The following is a 20,464-nucleotide window of genomic DNA, read 5'->3' as shown; positions in this document are numbered from 1 at the left end:
AAAAATACCACCCGTCGAATATCAAAACCTTTGCTCGCCGGTTTCCGAGACAAAATTCGCTGGATCTAATTTAAAGATTAAAACATTAATAAATGTAATAACTCTAAATTCTAGGATATACTCTAGACCGACTCAACCATATAAACCACATAATCACAAACCAAATTTGATTCCGACTATCTATTTCCGCGTCATCGTATTTCTATACGATACACCACATAGTTTATTTAATTCATTAAATAAACATAGAATTATAATTCCATATAATTCTATCACACATTCAATTCACATAATTTTCTAAAAATACATTTTTAGAAAATTTCAACAAACATACCACAATTCAAAAATAACCAAAAATATTTTTCCGTAAAATATTTTTGACCCGGGGCTCGGCCCCCCCTTATTTTCTGCCAAAAACATTTCGGCACTAACTGCTGCCAACTGAGTTTAGGATTGAGCCAACATGCTCTATCCCCTTCACTCAAACTCCGGTCACCGTATTCCGGTGGTTTTGGCCGGAAAACTCAAAAATGCTAAAAACGCTTAAAAATCCATTTTAAGCCATTTTAACACCGAAATTCACCAAATATAATTTCAAATACATTTTTAATTTTTATCTTGTAAAAACAGCAGCCCAAAATTTTTAAAATAATATTTTTCATTATTTTAGCCATTAAAACCGAAATGACCATCAATAATCAAAACCGATTATTAATCCGTCAAAACACTTCGATTAAATCACTTAAATTCCATAAATAATTATCAAACACATTTCATAAATTTTTCATGAATAGTTTCTGCCCAGAAATTAAAAATGACATTGTCACGACCCGAATTCCACCCTAATCCAAGTCACGACCGGCGCTAGGGAATGGGAATGGTTGTTCCGAAACCCGTAGCAAGCCTAGAACCTCTAGAAATTTTTCGCAAATATTATTAAATGACCGCACCTCGCGTACGATCCGTTTTCAGAAAACGCCGTTAAAACTTTTCTCGTTTAACTCAAACACATTTCTGAAATTACACATATATGCGAAATCTGGTTTTCAGAAGTACTGGTTGGATAACCTCGTTATCTCAACCCTCGCTTCTTTCTGAAAACCTGGCGTGGTGATCACTGGAAACCGGGGACTTATCTTTCGACTGCCTTAACACATAGGCAGCCCCGTTCCAGATCACACGCCACCGTTAATATGTTTAATAAAATAAAGCGGACACCTCTGGGTCTCGCAACGGTGGTATTAAACATATTAAAATACACAGCGGACCGGTTACACATAGCCGGCTTATTTAAAATATACTGTTTTTGACCCTCACAAAAACACACGAGGCCGACTCGGTAACTAGATACAATATGCCACTAAGCAGCCACCCAAAAGGTACACACACGTGCAATAGATCCTATCAGAGTATCTAAACAAAGGACTAGTGGCACGGCTGCTGGCACATTACACTTATACTATTGCAGCATACTAAGAGTACAAAATCCTATGTACATTACCAAAGAAGAGCTTTCCTGAAGAAGGGATGTGGAAGCTCGACTGACCTCAAATCTCGTTTCCTGAAATATTGGGAAACAACAACGGGGTCAGAAATATAAATATTTCTGAGTGAGTAAACAGTTTACAGATAAATACCAAAATCGCATAATATATATAAAATAGTTATATATAAAAATATTACCAATATGTCGATCCATATGAAACCCTAGTCCACAATTGTCCTAACAGACACACTCATCTTACGAGCTTATGGACAACAGAATAAAGACCGTGAACTGAATCACTGCCGTCCAATTCTGTATCTCTGGTACCTGGACCGTAATCAGAAACTGCCTTCGCGGCTTATTCCGCGACCGTAACTGTATTACTGCCGTCTCAGGGTTTACCCGTGAAGTCAGGGCATCTACTTTCCCAATGACTTACACGACATGCATACCTCTATACCTCGACAGAAGTACATCTAAAAATCAGTGTTGGTGATCACGCAACCCTATTGCCGCCCAATAGGTAGCTCGTTCCAATGGACCTCTCTTGGCTAGTTTATACTATTGCGATTATGGATTTAAAACAGTTGAATACTGATATTCAAAAGTAAACACGTAAACTCACAGTGCTGCTAAGTTACTACTTAGCACCGTCGTAGGTGTGACAGACTCCCCTGAGTCCTGGTCTGACTGCTGGACAGCTAGTCGGATCAAACATACAAAACACACAAGCCAAACATCAATACTCATTTCTGGTATAAACATCTAGGTCCTGAAACCTAGGTTTGATCAAATCAATCAATTCACATAACACATAGCACGTATGGTCTCTTTCTCTTTAAAAACCATTTAAACCGTTTTCACCTAGAGAAAACGTTTAGACTTCACTCTAGAAGTCATTTTAGGTATAACAATACCTAATTAAAATCATTTACTAGCATCGACTTGATTGCCAAAGCCATTCACAGTCGACTACTAATTATTTAGCAACATCGTTTGCTAAATCTTTTAAACCGGTTAAACGTCGACTTTAACTCTTTTAAAGTCCTTTTTAAACGTTTAATTTTACTTTTAAAATCATATTTTAAAAGTCTTTAGCTTAGGTTTAAAAACTCTTTTCACTTTCTTTTAAAAGAAGTTATCGTTTTTAAACGTTTTAGTTCGACGAAACTACGTCAAACGGATAGGGCAAAAAGCCCCAAAAGAATTTCCCCCTTCGGCATCGGCCTGGTGCACGTTCGTGCACCCCTGGCTAGTGCACGATCGTGCACCATTGTGCACGGTCGTGCACCCTGGATAGTGCACGTTCGTGCACCTTGGTGCACGTTCGTGCACCTCCAGATTGGTGCACGTTCGTGCACCATATGTGCACGTCCGTGCACCAACGTGCACAGCCCCGGGGAAACTCGATTCCCGGGGCATTCCGACGTGATTCAACCTCATTTTTCCGCTCCTAACACGTATACACAATCCAATATATCCATATTCACATTCAGAACGTAAAAATAATAGGTATACGTTCGATCCGATACGGTAATCATTTATAAACGTATATATATTCGAAATATATCGAAATATATTAAAATAAACGTTTAATACGGGATTAATACCTCGATTACTCGAGTAATCGTCGAAGAAACGGAGTTAAAATCGAGAAACGGTCGATTAGGGCCGAAACCCTAACCTCGTCGCCACTGGAGAGAGCTAAGCAGCTCATTATATTCTTTCATTTTGAAAGAATGAGGTCTGTACCTCAATTAACAAATGACTTGGTTATATATATAAGTTTGGCAAAAATGCTCTTTCGTACTAGCTCAATCATGCACTTTAAACCAACTTCTAAACTAGTCGTCCGTAGTCCAAACGGAAACGACTTTCGAATTTCGTGAAAATTTTATCAAAAATCAAATAAAATATAACAAGAATAAAAATATAATTTTTATTCTTATCCGACTTATATTTTATTCTTAATAAATCATTCTCGATTTATTAAGCCTATATAGACCGCGCTTGATAAAATTTCTACTCTCAAATTTTATCAAATTTTCACGATAACCTTTTTAAATTATTTCGCGAATATTGACACCAAAAATATTCGCACGGGACTTATATATTATTTTATTTTAATTTGGACTAACGAATAATCCTTAATTAGTTTATAATTAAAACTAATTAAAGTAAAAGTTTAGGGATTAAAGGAAGCATTTTTACATCCTTTCCCTCCACGCCAAACCGCTTCCCTTCCTTCTTATCATCATTTTTTTTTTTAATTTTTAATATATATAAATCTTAACTTATATTCATTAATAACTCGTCGAGACTTCCGAGTTTCGACATTTTAATTTCGGGGTTTTATCCGAAATATTAAACTCTCCAATAAAAGTGGTATATTGATATATTAATTATCAATATATTTTTATCTTACGACTCCAGTCGTATTTTCTATTCTATTAATCCCGTTCATATCCCTTTATTAAAATTTAAATTCTCAATTTAAATTTTAAACTCTTATTATTACGATATAATTTTAGGGATACTTATAAATTAAATTTACGCTTAAATTTAATTTACGTATTCCCGGCTAATAAAAGCTTTACACGTGGCTTATAAATTACGGGGTATTACATTCTCTCCCCCTTATATAAATTCGTCCTCGAATTTACATATACTTTTTCTTTTACTTATACAGCCAAAAATACTTTTTCTAAATCATGCTCTATGCTTTCATAGCATAAACATTACCGCCGTTGTCTGTTGCATAACTGCTGTCGTCTATGACACAATTGCATAGCATAAAAATTATTGCCGTCTATGGCATAGTTGCACAGCTGTGCATTAGTGTCAACCTACTACCTTTCATCTATCAACTTGTCTATCTCTACTTTACTCGTCCTTATGGACCGTATACTTTATCTACTAGTATACGAAGAGTGGGTATCTAAACCTTGCAGTTCTTCCCTAACTGCAGCTCATATTTTTCAATCGGTTTACATCTCATCTCACTGTACTTTCACTTATAGGTTTTTAACCTATAACCTTGACTTCTTTATCAGAAATCTAGGTATTTATTAACCTCGGGTTATTTCCTTATATTTCCTCTCTTCAAGTCTACTTTGGCTACCCGGATCGCTTATCATGAAGCGTCCGTTTACCAAATAAATTTGGTATTCTTATAGTCGGAAATGAGTTCTACAACTTCCGTTTAGACTTCGAGTTGAGATTCTTTCTCGAAGGTATCGGAAATTGACCTCAAAGTTGCCTCTTTGAGCTAATTTTGAAAGACTGTAAAACTGATGTCATGGCTGATATTGAAGCCAATGAACCAAGCATTTAAACCAGTCTTTTTCCAAATATTATTTCATATTCCTATATTTTAACATCCAATCTACAACTTCCGTGAAGAGTCGAACTTAATCCGATCTCTTTTCGGTTTCCGAAATTGTCCTTGAAGTTGGCTACTAGCCATACTTATATTCCTTATGCATCTTATTACTTTTCCTTTTCGTTGTACTTCTTTACAGACAGTACAAACTTTGAATTCACTTCTGGGATATCAACTTATTATTAAGTCTTATGATATCACCTTTGAATTCACTTTCATTTTACTCCTTGAACTTTCTAGTTCACTATTTATTATTGGTCGTACATTTTACTGTACCTTATTATAACTAAGATTTTTAATCTTATTATCAAATTTTTCGTATCTTTTAATCACTTTAGGGTAATGTTGGTTAAGTATTTTCAATCCCTAACCTTACCCTCTTCATCTGTTGGAACTCCTGTTCCATAAACAGACTACTCTTCCTTGACATCCTTTACACTCTCTTATGATTCTATATCTTGTATAGAATGTCTTTTATCTTCTCATGATTCTATATCTTGTATAGAATGTCTACTAATTCCTTATCAATCTATAGTAACTTCCTATTACATATTGAATTACTGGTTTCCTCTCATACTAATGATGTGGTCATCTAGGTGTATGTGTAGGTTATAACCTAACTATCTCACCATAAAACACCTTCTCACTTACTTCACAATCACCGCAAAACTATATTTCCGTTACTAGCTTTCGGTATTTCCAAGGTTAATTAAACTTCTTAACCTCTTTTCCACACACATCTACTTCCTTGTTCACAGCTAACAGTTATCATAAATGTACTTTAGCTGTTACTATTGTATTTAATTAACTGATTATCAACTTTAGCTCCATTTTCAAAACATTTCATTTTGAAAACGAAATGTTCATTAAACATTTTCCACTTTTAGTCGGCCATACTTTATACTTTTTGTGGCTCGACATTTAAAATACATGTACACAACATGTATATTCCTTTACCAGCTAGCCAAGACCTCACAGTCATAAGGCTCGGTTCTCGGAATTTTCATCTTTGAAATTACTGTCTTATCACAGTTTTCAAATTCATTTATATACATATATGGAGCTTATGTTGACAATTCCAAGTTAATTAAAGTTTATACTTCTTATCGTTGTTACTTGCACTTTTGGCTCACTGCCAAAAATTCACGCTAGTTCCACAACCATATCTTCATCATCGTGCATCGTCTACCTCTCTGTTCGACGATCGCAACGGTTAATACTTAGATAACCGTCTTGGGATTGTCATATCCCAATATCAAACTGATCTAACGGTTCAATCATAAGTTATTAGGGTTTTACTATACCCTGTTAGTTTCTCGACAATATCTGAAACTCATTTGTCCAATTCACTATCTCCATCTCATTTATACCTTGATAATATCTTTATTTTATCTTGGTTCAAGGTTTGATATACTTTTTAAGTATATTATTTATTCGTTTTATGGTTTAATAATCATTTTCATTAATGAATATCTGTTAACACGACTTAACAACTCCGTTAGCGTTAACATATTCATTGATCCTCTTTATTCATTTCAGAACTAGTAGCGTACCTACTCGGTTCTGAGAATACTCATACTTTCTTTTACCATCTTTCTTGTAGATGTTTCGTTATTATTTATTATTTAAGTGCTGAGGTTTACTCCTCTCAGACTTATGAATTATGGTTTATCTAACCACTCGTATGGATTCAAGAGATATGTCCATTACTGACATCTGCTCTGTCTGTAGGACTAATCTCCAATCCGTTTAATTAAACACGTACGTATGACTTCATTCACATATAGCTACTTGAAGTCAAACTAACCGAGTCGTGTTCAATTAGATCCTACTCTCTTATCTTAATCGTGACAATTTCTATTGTCTACTCTCGAAATTTTATTCATCATAAAATTCCATCACTAGACTCACATTAGTCTATTCCTGAGCAAGAATATACATTCTCACTTTCTCTATTCTTCCCATGCTTTCGTTAATCTCTAATGTCTCGGTATGAAACCTTAGAATTAGGTCTTTATTATTTATTTTTATAATAAAAACCGTTATTCTTTATCTCTATTTCGCATCTACCTTGTCACTATCACAGAGTTTTCATTTGAGAAAATACAGTTTTGTCTCGCGTACACTGACGCTTAACAAATACAAATCAATTTGTCAGACAAATACAATTGATCTCATCTGAGACAATTATTATTCGTCCTGCCTGCGCAGGCCTTTTAAATCCCTCTTTTCAAACAAATTGTGAATTCTCAAATTCACGGTTCAAAACCTTTTTCGTACAATTGTGCTTCAGGGTGATGACATCTCTCATCCCCAAAGAGTTGCTATCTCAATTCACTTTCCTTTGATATACTGATATATCAAAATATATGATGCATGCCCTAATCAAAATCATTTTATGTATATATATGATATATATAAAATTCAGGTATGCTTCTTCTATAGTGATTTTTGCAACATGCACCTTTAATGCATCTGAGCACAATTATACGTTCAACTGTAAAACAAAACTTTAACAAGTTTCTTTTCAAACTACTTCTCTGTGTCATTTCAAGGTTTCCTAATCCTCACATTAGGCTTTATTGTTCTTAAAATAACATTTATCTTTTATGTTATTATTCATCATCAGGCTGTTTATTAACAGTTATTGTTCATTAGTATGTGTGTTCTTGTTTAAGGATATTCTCTATCTGTACTTTATGTTTTCTAGTTTTAGTATTTCATACTAAAACACATAAATGTACTTAACTTAAACATAAGACACATATCTAAACATTACCTGAAGATGATTGTCGAGGCAGTAGTGCCTCTCGAATCATCGGACCTTCTCCTCGTCCGCAACGGAGTTTAACTATCCCTTTCCGGATACTTCTCAAATGGTTCACTTCTCCTAAAAAGTGCTCCAGCCTGAACCCTTTATAGGCTGGTATAACAGTAGATTCAGACACTGAATCATAACTGTCATCAATAACATCTATGTCTCCCATTGATCTCTCCAGATCCTCTAATTCGATAACATCATCGTCCGTATCCATCTCATCAACTGAAGCAAAATCTTCAGCCTCTAGGCACAATTGGCTGATCGGGCAACCATGTGGATCAGGTGCAACATGTAGCTGAGCTTGACTAGGCCCAAACATGCTGAAACACATGTGGCCATAACGCAAGTAGCCGATATAACACTTATAGAAAAACACATTTTCATATAACAGATAACACCTTATAAACACATATAAAATAAAACACATAACGATCACACATATAGTTCGGAGAAAATCTAACTATTTTCTCGAACAAACGATTCTTCTGGAATCTTTGCTTTGTTCTGTATTCAAACAGAATCAACTTCTTTAAATATTGGTCAATTGATCTGACCATTGCGTACTATTCTAATAGAGCGTCTCGAACACAGGAACATCTCACATGTTCCCTCATTAACAACGTGTTATAAACACAAGAACATCTCATATGTTCCTGATCAAACATCACATATATTCTACACAGGTATACGGATTTCTACTTATAGCTGAATGTTTTCAACAACTGAAAACCGATCAAGACAAGACTCGAATCCTATGTTGCTGCAATAGTCTACTAGGAATCCCCACAATTCTTAACACATCTTACTTAACAGTATCAGCAACAGTACATCGGATGGTCGAGTACTTAAAATGTTGCTCTGATACCACGTTTGTCACGACCCGAATTCCACCCTAATCCAAGTCACGACCGGCGCTAGGGAATGGGAATGGTTGTTCCGAAACCCGTAGCAAGCCTAGAACCTCTAGAAATTTTTCGCAAATATTATTAAATGACCGCACCTCGCGTACGATCCGTTTTCAGAAAACGCCGTTAAAACTTTTCTCGTTTAACTCAAACACATTTCTGAAATTACACATATATGCGAAATCTGGTTTTCAGAAGTACTGGTTGGATAACCTCGTTATCTCAACCCTCGCTTCTTTCTGAAAACCTGGCGTGGTGATCACTGGAAACCGGGGACTTATCTTTCGACTGCCTTAACACATAGGCAGCCCCGTTCCAGATCACACGCCACCGTTAATATGTTTAATAAAATAAAGCGGACACCTCTGGGTCTCGCAACGGTGGTATTAAACATATTAAAATACACAGCGGACCGGTTACACATAGCCGGCTTATTTAAAATATACTGTTTTTGACCCTCACAAAAACACACGAGGCCGACTCGGTAACTAGATACAATATGCCACTAAGCAGCCACCCAAAAGGTACACACACGTGCAATAGATCCTATCAGAGTATCTAAACAAAGGACTAGTGGCACGGCTGCTGGCACATTACACTTATACTATTGCAGCATACTAAGAGTACAAAATCCTATGTACATTACCAAAGAAGAGCTTTCCTGAAGAAGGGATGTGGAAGCTCGACTGACCTCAAATCTCGTTTCCTGAAATATTGGGAAACAACAACGGGGTCAGAAATATAAATATTTCTGAGTGAGTAAACAGTTTACAGATAAATACCAAAATCGCATAATATATATAAAATAGTTATATATAAAAATATTACCAATATGTCGATCCATATGAAACCCTAGTCCACAATTGTCCTAACAGACACACTCATCTTACGAGCTTATGGACAACAGAATAAAGACCGTGAACTGAATCACTGCCGTCCAATTCTGTATCTCTGGTACCTGGACCGTAATCAGAAACTGCCTTCGCGGCTTATTCCGCGACCGTAACTGTATTACTGCCGTCTCAGGGTTTACCCGTGAAGTCAGGGCATCTACTTTCCCAATGACTTACACGACATGCATACCTCTATACCTCGACAGAAGTACATCTAAAAATCAGTGTTGGTGATCACGCAACCCTATTGCCGCCCAATAGGTAGCTCGTTCCAATGGACCTCTCTTGGCTAGTTTATACTATTGCGATTATGGATTTAAAACAGTTGAATACTGATATTCAAAAGTAAACACGTAAACTCACAGTGCTGCTAAGTTACTACTTAGCACCGTCGTAGGTGTGACAGACTCCCCTGAGTCCTGGTCTGACTGCTGGACAGCTAGTCGGATCAAACATACAAAACACACAAGCCAAACATCAATACTCATTTCTGGTATAAACATCTAGGTCCTGAAACCTAGGTTTGATCAAATCAATCAATTCACATAACACATAGCACGTATGGTCTCTTTCTCTTTAAAAACCATTTAAACCGTTTTCACCTAGAGAAAACGTTTAGACTTCACTCTAGAAGTCATTTTAGGTATAACAATACCTAATTAAAATCATTTACTAGCATCGACTTGATTGCCAAAGCCATTCACAGTCGACTACTAATTATTTAGCAACATCGTTTGCTAAATCTTTTAAACCGGTTAAACGTCGACTTTAACTCTTTTAAAGTCATTTTTAAACGTTTAATTTTACTTTTAAAATCATATTGTAAAAGTCTTTAGCTTAGGTTTAAAAACTCTTTTCACTTTCTTTTAAAAGAAGTTATCGTTTTTAAACGTTTTAGTTCGACGAAACTACGTCAAACGGATAGGGCAAAAAGCCCCAAAAGAATTTCCCCCTTCGGCATCGGCCTGGTGCACGTTCGTGCACCCCTGGCTAGTGCACGATCGTGCACCATTGTGCACGGTCGTGCACCCTGGATAGTGCACGTTCGTGCACCTTGGTGCACGTTCGTGCACCTCCAGATTGGTGCACGTTCGTGCACCATATGTGCACGTCCGTGCACCAACGTGCACAGCCCCGGGGAAACTCGATTCCCGGGGCATTCCGACGTGATTCAACCTCATTTTTCCGCTCCTAACACGTATACACAATCCAATATATCCATATTCACATTCAGAACGTAAAAATAATAGGTATACGTTCGATCCGATACGGTAACCATTTATAAACGTATATATATTCGAAATATATCGAAATATATTAAAATAAACGTTTAATACGGGATTAATACCTCGATTACTCGAGTAATCGTCGAAGAAACGAAGTTAAAATCGAGAAACGGTCGATTAGGGCCGAAACCCTAACCTCGTCGCCACTGGAGAGAGCTAAGCAACTCATTATATTCTTTCATTTTGAAAGAATGAGGTCTGTACCTCAATTAACAAATGACTTGGTTATATATATAAGTTTGGCAAAAATGCTCTTTCGTACTAGCTCAATCATGCACTTTAAACCAACTTCTAAACTAGTCGTCCGTAGTCCAAACGGAAACGACTTTCGAATTTCGTGAAAATTTTATCAAAAATCAAATAAAATATAACAAGAATAAAAATATAATTTTTATTCTTATCCGACTTATATTTTATTCTTAATAAATCATTCTCGATTTATTAAGCCTATATAGACCGCGCTTGATAAAATTTCTACTCTCAAATTTTATCAAATTTTCACGATAACCTTTTTAAATTATTTCGCGAATATTGACACCAAAAATATTCGCACGGGACTTATATATTATTTTATTTTAATTTGGACTAACGAATAATCCTTAATTAGTTTATAATTAAAACTAATTAAAGTAAAAGTTTAGGGATTAAAGGAAGCATTTTTACATCCTTTCCCTCCACGCCAAACCGCTTCCCTTCCTTCTTATCATCATTTTTTTTTTTTAATTTTTAATATATATAAATCTTAACTTATATTCATTAATAACTCGTCGAGACTTCCGAGTTTCGACATTTTAATTTCGGGGTTTTATCCGAAATATTAAACTCTCCAATAAAAGTGGTATATTGATATATTAATTATCAATATATTTTTATCTTACGACTCCAGTCGTATTTTCTATTCTATTAATCCCGTTCATATCCCTTTATTAAAATTTAAATTCTCAATTTAAATTTTAAACTCTTATTATTACGATATAATTTTAGGGATATTTATAAATTAAATTTACGCTTAAATTTAATTTACGTATTCCCGGCTAATAAAAGCTTTACACGTGGCTTATAAATTACGGGGTATTACAGACATAAATGCCCCTTTTCCACAAATTTTAGCCGAATAGGGTTATTAAAAATTAAACCCGATTATTAAACCGCTAAAAATTAACCATTGAGCATTTAATTAACATCAACCACAAATATAACTCATCCATAAATAAAATTATTTCCAGAAATTAAAAATCCCTTTATTTACCATTTTTAAGCTATTTTTAAGCTTTAAAACAATTAAAAATCGAAACCCAACTAATTAAATTAATACCCGAATTATTTAACATTTTTAATCCACAAAAATTACACTTTAAAGCATATTTTAACTTCATCATTTAGATCAGCCCAGAAAATTAAAATAAATAATTTAATTTCACGTAAAAATTATTTAAAACCGAAACCCACATAAACAACAACCAAAACTAGCTAATCAATCATCAAACACCATATTTAAACCATCCTAAGCATGTTTCTAAGACTCATCAACATCAGAAAATAAAAGTAAGGTTTTGAGCTTTGAAATTCACCTTGATCCAACATGCAAATAGAGATTAATAATCTACGGGAAATTTGCTACGTTTTTGGTTAAGGAACTTTTGTGAGAAAATCAAAGAATAAAAAGTTATGCTTTGATCTAGAGAGAATTCGGCACCCACACAAATGGAGAAAGCAATGTATTTGCTTGGGGAAGAAGAAGAGTCATAGTAATAAGTAGTCCATGATGAGTTTATTTACAAGTTTGCCATTATGGCATTTTTGTAAATAAATCGAACTTCTAGGGGCAAAATAAATTCAATTTTTCTCAAATATCCAAAAACATTAAAACATAACATATGGGCTGGATTAAAATATTTTTAGGCCTTTAAAAATAATTAAAATAATTATTTTGACGGTTTTTAGTGAAAAATCGCAAAATTCACTTTTAACACGTAAAATTGCCAAAATCACACTTAAGGCAAAACACACTCCAAATCACATTTTCACCAAATAAATTCATCACGTGAATTTATTCACTATTTTCGAGGTCCTAATTAATTAAAATTGGACACTAGCAAAAATAAACACTAATAATTCTACGGGGTATTACATCCACCCCTCCTTATAAGAAATTCGTCCTCGAATTTCAAAACAAACTATTACCTTGAGCAAACAAGTGGGGATATCGTTTCCGCATATCCGCCTCTGTTTCCCACGTACATTCCTCAATTGTACGGCTCCTCCAGAGCACTTTTACCATAGGTATCTCCTTACTACGGAGTTTCCTAATCTGGGTATCCACAATTTCTACGGGTTCTTCCTCATAAGATAGTTCCTCGTCTATCTCAACCTCTTGAGGTTGAATAAGTCTATGAGGGTCAGGTATATACTTCCTAAGCATCGACACGTGAAACACTGGATGTACCTGCGACATCTCAGACGGTAATGCTAACTTATAAGCTACCGCTCCTATTCGCTCAATAACCTCGTAAGGTCCTGCATATCTCGGCGCTAGCTTTCCTTTCTTTCCAAATCGGATTACACCTTTCATAGGTGATATTTTAAGAAACACAAAATCTCCGACTTGAAATTCTATATCCTTTCTCCTCACATCAGCATAGCTCTTTTGCCGACTAAATGCAGTTTCTAAACGTTGCTTAATCAACGGCACTTTCTCAGACGTAATCTGAACAATTTCAACTCCTGTTAACTTTCTTTCTCCAACTTCTTCCCAACAAATTGGAGATCTACACTTACGTCCATACAACGCCTCATACGGTGCCATTTCAATACTGGAATGATATCTATTGTTATATGAGAACTCTACTAACGGTAGATACTCATCCCAATGGCCTCCGAAATCTAAAACGCACATTCTTAACATATCCTCCAAAGTCTGGATAGTCCTTTCAGACTGCCCATCTGTTTGGGGATGAAACGCTGTACTAAAATCTAAACGCGTTCCTAAAGCCTCTTGCAGACTTTGCCAAAATCGGGATGTAAAAACTGATCCTCGATATGACACAATTGACACAGGAACTCCATGTAAACTGACCACTTTGTCAATATAGATCTGTGCCAACTTCGCTGCCGTATAGGTAACCTTGATCATGAATGAAATGAGCCGACTTTGTCATTCGATCAACGATAACCCATATCGAATCAAAACCATGTTGTGACTTAGGCAATCCAACGACAAAATCCATGGTTATTCTTTCCCATTTCCATTCTTGTATTGGCAATTGTTGCAAAAATCCAAATGGTCTCTGATGTTCCAACTTCACTTGTTGGCATATCGGACACTTAGCAACAAATTCTGCTATATCCCTTTTCATACCATACCACCAATACATCTCCTTAACATCGTGATACATCTTGGTAGAACCAGGATGAACACTATACTTAGATCCATGTGCCTCCATCATAATTCTCTGTTTTAATTCCTCTACATTTGGCACGCACACCCTTGTACCAAATTTCAGAATACCACCTTTCAAATTATACTCAGAGTTCATTCCATTTCGAACTTCTGCAATAACATGCTTTAGTTGAGGATCCGTTGTCTGAAGTTCCTTAATCTGATCATTCAATGTAGGCTTAATCGTCATTTGAGCTAACAAACTCCCCAAATACGAAACCTCTAATTGAACTCCTTGATCAAACAACGCATGCACTTCTCTAATCATTGGTCTCTTCTCAACTAAAGTAATATGAGCTAAACTTCCTGCTGATTTTCTGCTCAACGCATCAGCCACTACGTTAGCTTTGCCAGGATGATACTGTATCGTACAATCATAATCCTTTAGCAACTCCATCCACCTTCTCTGTCTGAGATTCAACTCTCGTTGATCAAATATGTATTTCAGACTCTTGTGATCAGTGAATATTTCGCATTTTGCTCCATATAGATAATGTCTCCAAATCTTTAATGCGAAAATCACTGCTGCTAATTCTAGATCATGGGTTGGATAATTAACTTCATGCTTTTTCAACTGGCGAGAAGCATAAGCTATAACTCGTCCATGTTGCATCAGTACACATCCTAACCCGATCCTAGAAGCATCACAATAGACTGTAAGTCCATCACTACCTTCTGGTAATGCCAGAACTGGAGCTGTTGTCAAACACTCTTTCAGCTTCTGGAAACTAACTTCACATTGATCAGTCCAAATGAACTTCGCGTTCTTCTGAGTTAGCTTAGTTAATGGTGCAGACAACTTAGAAAAGTCTTGCACAAACCGTCTATAATAACCAGCTAAACCCAAGAAACTACGAATTTTTGTCACTGAACTTGGCCTTTTCCAATCCATCACAGCTTCAATCTTTTTAGGATCTACCTTAATCCCACTTTGAGATACTACATGTCCCAAAAATGCTACTTCTTCTAACCAAAACTCACACTTCGAGAATTTGGCATAAAGCAGATGATCTCTCAAAGTTTGTAACACAATCCTTAAGTGTTGCGCATGCTCCTCCTCTGTGCGCGAATAAATCAAGATATCATCTATGAACACTATCACGAATTGATCTAGAAACGGTTTAAAAATCCGATTCATCAAATCCATGAAAGCCGCTGGTGCATTTGTCAATCCAAATGACATCACCAAAAATTCATAATGACCGTATCTTGTTCTGAATGCAGTCTTTGGAATATCATCATTTCTGATCTTCAACTGATGATAACCAGACCTCAGATCAATCTTTGAAAAGTACCTCGCTCCTTGCAATTGATCGAATAAATCGTCAATTCTGGGTAAAGGATACTTATTCTTGATTGTGACCTTATTGAGTTGTCTGTAATCTATACAGAGTCTCATAGATCCATCCTTCTTCTTAACAAACAACACAGGTGCTCCCCAAGGTGAGACACTTGGTCGTATAAATCCACGATCAATCAATTCTTCTAATTGATCCTTAAACTCCTTTAGTTCTGCTGGTGCCATACGATACGGAGGTATCGATATTGGACTTGTACCAGGAACTAGATCAATACAGAATTCAATCTCTCGATCTGGTGGTAATCCAGGTAACTCTTCTGGAAACACATCAGAATACTCCGACACTACTGGTACATCATTCACACTTCCAACTTCCTTCTGAATATCTCGTACCAGAGCTAAAAATCCTTGACATCCTTTACTTAACATCTTTCTCGCTTTCAAAGCCGAGACTAAACTCTTTGGGGTTTCCAACTTCTCTCCCCGAATAGAGATAAGTTCAGTTCCAGGTACATGGAACGTCACTATCTTCTCTCTACAATCCACATTCGCATAATGTTGCGACAACCAATCCATTCCTAGGATGACGTCGAATTCTAAAACATTAAGCAACAACAAATCCGCAAGCAATTCTCGCTTTCCAATTAACACAGGACACGACGGATACACTACAGTAACGTCTATGATTTCGCCTACAGGTGTAGCTACTAACAATGGGTTTTGCAAAATCACAGGTTGAATTCCTAATTTTAATGCAAAACTCGACGATACAAATGAATGCGTAGCACCGGGATCAAATAAAATTGATGCATCATGCGAAGATATTGAAAATATACCTTGCACTACCGCATTCGACGCATTCGCCTCTTGAGGATTGATCGCAAAAACTCTAGCCTGCCCTCCGCTAGCAGTCGCTCCAGATCCTCGTCCGCCTGTGGTCCTTCCTCCACCACGATTTCCAAAACCATATCCTCTTCCACGTTGTCCATTAAACACATTCTGGTTCTGTGCCTGCCCAGACACTGCAGGATATACAGGTCTAGGTTGTTGAAACACTGGTTGAACAACACTAGCACTTGAACCTTGTGGTCCAGACATAGGACATTCTCTTGAGAAATGACCTTGCTGTCCACACGTGTAACAACCTCTCGTCATAAAGCATACCCCAAAATGCTTCTTTCCACAAGTATTACATAGTGGTACTGTTCCTCCTGAACTTCGTCCACTAGAACTTGATCCAGACATACTGAACCTCCTATCTTTCTTTCCTTTCTTAAATCCTTTACGATATGGTCCAATGAACTTATTCGTATTCGAACTAGCAGTTCCTTCTCTTATGAGCTCACCAGAAACATTGATCTTTCCAAATTGGATCAAAGTACTTTCCATCTGACGTGCACTATCGATGATTTGCACCAAATCCTTCCTTACATCAAATAGTAATCCAATATATTCGGGTCCTAGCCCCTTAATGAACCTTGAATTCACCCTATCTCTATCCAACATCAGATCAGGCGTGAATCGACTCAATCTCGTGAACTCTGTCACATATTCCTGCACAGTCTTTCCTATCTTATTCAGATTCAACAACTTCTCTCGATGATTCTCCGTTACTGAAAACGGCAGAAAGAATTCCTTAAATCGAGTGACAAATTCATTCCAAGTCATCTCTCCCATACTTGGTTGAATATGCCTTTGAAACCAGTCCTTCGCAGATCCTTTTACTGACATCTCCACCATCAGTATAGACTGCCTTTCACTAGCATTAAGACGTCTAGCGTTCATCTCTACTTCATCTAAGAAATCTAATGCATCGTTCGATCCATCAAACTTCATGGGCTTGAGCCTCATGTAAGCCATAACGAGATCACGATCAACATTAGCACCAACTCTCTGTTGTTGGTAATCCAATTGTTCTCTGTGCATATTCTGCACTTCCACTTGATTCGTTTGCATGGCAGCTATGCCAGCTAAAAATTGTTCGAAATCAAAGCCCGGAATATTAAAATTAGGCCCACGGCCTCTACCACGACCTCGACCACGACCACGACCTTCGCCTGCTGCGGGTATCGCATCGTTATGAACGGACTCCTCATCATGAACATTCTCCTCTTGAATGTTTTCCTCATGCTGATCAGCCATTCTGATCAAAGCACATCATCTATTAAGAATCTACCTAAACGTTCTAATCGTATACTATCAGGCTCTACTTACTCCTAACAAGCATATAGACTCGATCCTAAGCACAGCTGGGAATATTTAAAAACAAATGATGACTTAACAAATGACATGACAGAAACTTATATGTTGCAGTAGACTCTATATATATATTAATTTCCTAGGTACACATTCAATACGGTATTTAGCAATGATACCACCTTTATCACCTTTATCACTCCTTTCTCATATTAATAATGGTTTAAGACTATAAACCATCACTTTGATATCAAACTCAACAATGGCCCACTTGTCGACCATTGCTCTGATACCAACTTTATCATGACCCGATTCTCGGCATCGAGACCGGCGCTAGGGAATGGGAGTGGTTGCTCCGAAACCCGTAGCAAGCCTTAAAAATACATTAAAAAAATCACTTAAAATTTTTCGCGGAATTCAAATCATTTTCGAACATTTTAAAATTGCAGTTTAAAACGTTCTGATGAAAATTACCATTTAAAAACATGCACATAATTTTCTCTTTAATTATTGCATTTTAGTTTCAAAACCATTTCTCTATGGTTTATCATGCAACTCATGTGCATACCATCTTACTATGGTAATTACTGCATTTCACTATGCAGGCCATTTCTCTATGGACTTAACTGCATTTCACTATGTAGATGCGTTCGCCGCATTTTATTCAAGTGCAGTCGCTCGGACCTCGCACAGCATTCACATATTACATATTATCAGAGTTTAAGCGTTATAAAAATTTATAAAGAATAAATAAGTCCAACGACTACTAAGATATCACCGTTCATTATTCTAGCTACTGCAACTCTAGACACATAAAGGAAAGTCATTCTCACTTTATTCAAGTCAGGGATTTCCGGAACAAGAAATTGGAAATCCTCACCTCAAACTACTCGCCTGTAAAAATATTAAATTCAACGGGGTCAGTTATAAAAACTGGTGAATGCGTACAACATGTACTAATAAACATTAATATGAAAGCAATGCATTCCAGATTACCGATTCATATGAAATCCTAAACCATGATTCATGTTCCTATATGCTTTCAACACAGGAAACATAAATATTCCACATTTTCCATTCCATTCGGGTTAACCTTTTATTTTCCTTTGGCCGTATTTATTTTCTCTTTTTGTACTTTTAGCCAGTCAAATCCGATTACTCTTATTTTACGTATTTGAAAGTCCCAGACTCTTCTTACAATACAACGGATTTCGGCAGTACATAAATACTGTCGCCAATTTCACTTTTTTAATAAAAGGTTCAACCTCTCAGATCTCGGCAGTTTGCTGACTGCCTTTGGTCGTCTATATTTCGTTGCCTCTGAAGATCTGCCATATGTCTAGGCCGTCGCCTGACTTCCAGACCGTCGTCCAGATTTCCACATACCATTTTCACATGCAATCATTCTAAATGCAATACCGGTGATCACACAGCACTATTGCCGCCCAATAGTAAGCATGTTTCAATGAATCTAAATCGGTTTCAAAACTATGTATAATAGTTCATGCGATTTAAATTCAAAATAAAATAAAGCATTTGCAAATCATGTAAAGCAGTTCGCAATATTTTTAACACTAATATTTAGCAGTATAAGTTGTAAACACACTCACAGTACTCGCTTATTCCAAATATTAAAAATACCACCCGTCGAATATCAAAACCTTTGCTCGCCGGTTTCCGCGACAAAATTCGCTGGATCTAATTTAGAGATTAAAACATTAATAAATGTAATAACTCTAAATTCTAGGATATACTCTAAACCGACTCAACCATATAAACCACATAATCACAAACCAAATTTGATTCCGACTATCTATTTCCGCGTCATCGTATTTCTATACGATACACCACATAGTTTATTTAATTCATTAAATAAACATAGAATTATAATTCCATATAATTCTATCACACATTCAATTCACATAATTTTCTAAAAATTCATTTTTAGAAAATTTCAACAAACATACCACAATTCAAAAATAACCAAAAATATTTTTCCGTAAAATATTTTTGACCCGGGGCTCGGCCCCCCCTTATTTTCTGCCAAAAACATTTCGGCACTAACTGCTGCCAACTGAGTTTAGGACTGAGCCAACATGCTCTATCCCCTTCACTCAAACTCCGGTCACCGTATTCCGGTGGTTTTGGCCGGAAAACTCAAAAATGCTAAAAACGCTTAAAAATCCATTTTAAGCCATTTTAACACCGAAATTCACCAAATATAATTTCAAATACATTTTTAATTTTTATCTTGTAAAAACAGCAGCCCAAAATTTTTAAAATAATATTTTTCATTATTTTAGCCATTAAAACCGAAATGACCATCAATAATCAAAACCGATTATTAATCCGTCAAAACACTTCGATTAAATCACTTAAATTCCATAAATAATTATCAAACACATTTCATAAATTTTTCATGAATAGTTTCTGCCCAGAAATTAAAAATGACATAAATGCCCTTTTTCCACAAATTTTAGCCGAATAGGGTTATTAAAAATTAAACCCGATTATTAAACCGCTAAAAATTAACCATTGAGCATTTAATTAACATCAACCACAAATATAACTCATCCATAAATAAAATTATTTCCAGAAATTAAAAATCCCTTTATTTACCATTTTTAAGCTATTTTTAAGCTTTAAAACAATTAAAAATCAAAACCCAACTAATTAAATTAATACCCGAATTATTTAACATTTTTAATCCACAAAAATTACACTTTAAAGCATATTTTAACTTCATCATTTAGATC

The sequence above is a fragment of the Mercurialis annua genome, linkage group LG7 (genome assembly GCF_937616625.2).
Source record: "Mercurialis annua linkage group LG7, ddMerAnnu1.2, whole genome shotgun sequence".
In the NCBI taxonomy this organism is placed as follows: domain Eukaryota; kingdom Viridiplantae; phylum Streptophyta; class Magnoliopsida; order Malpighiales; family Euphorbiaceae; genus Mercurialis; species Mercurialis annua.
The sequence above is the reverse complement of the archived record's forward strand: the minus strand, read 5'-3'. Positions refer to the sequence as shown.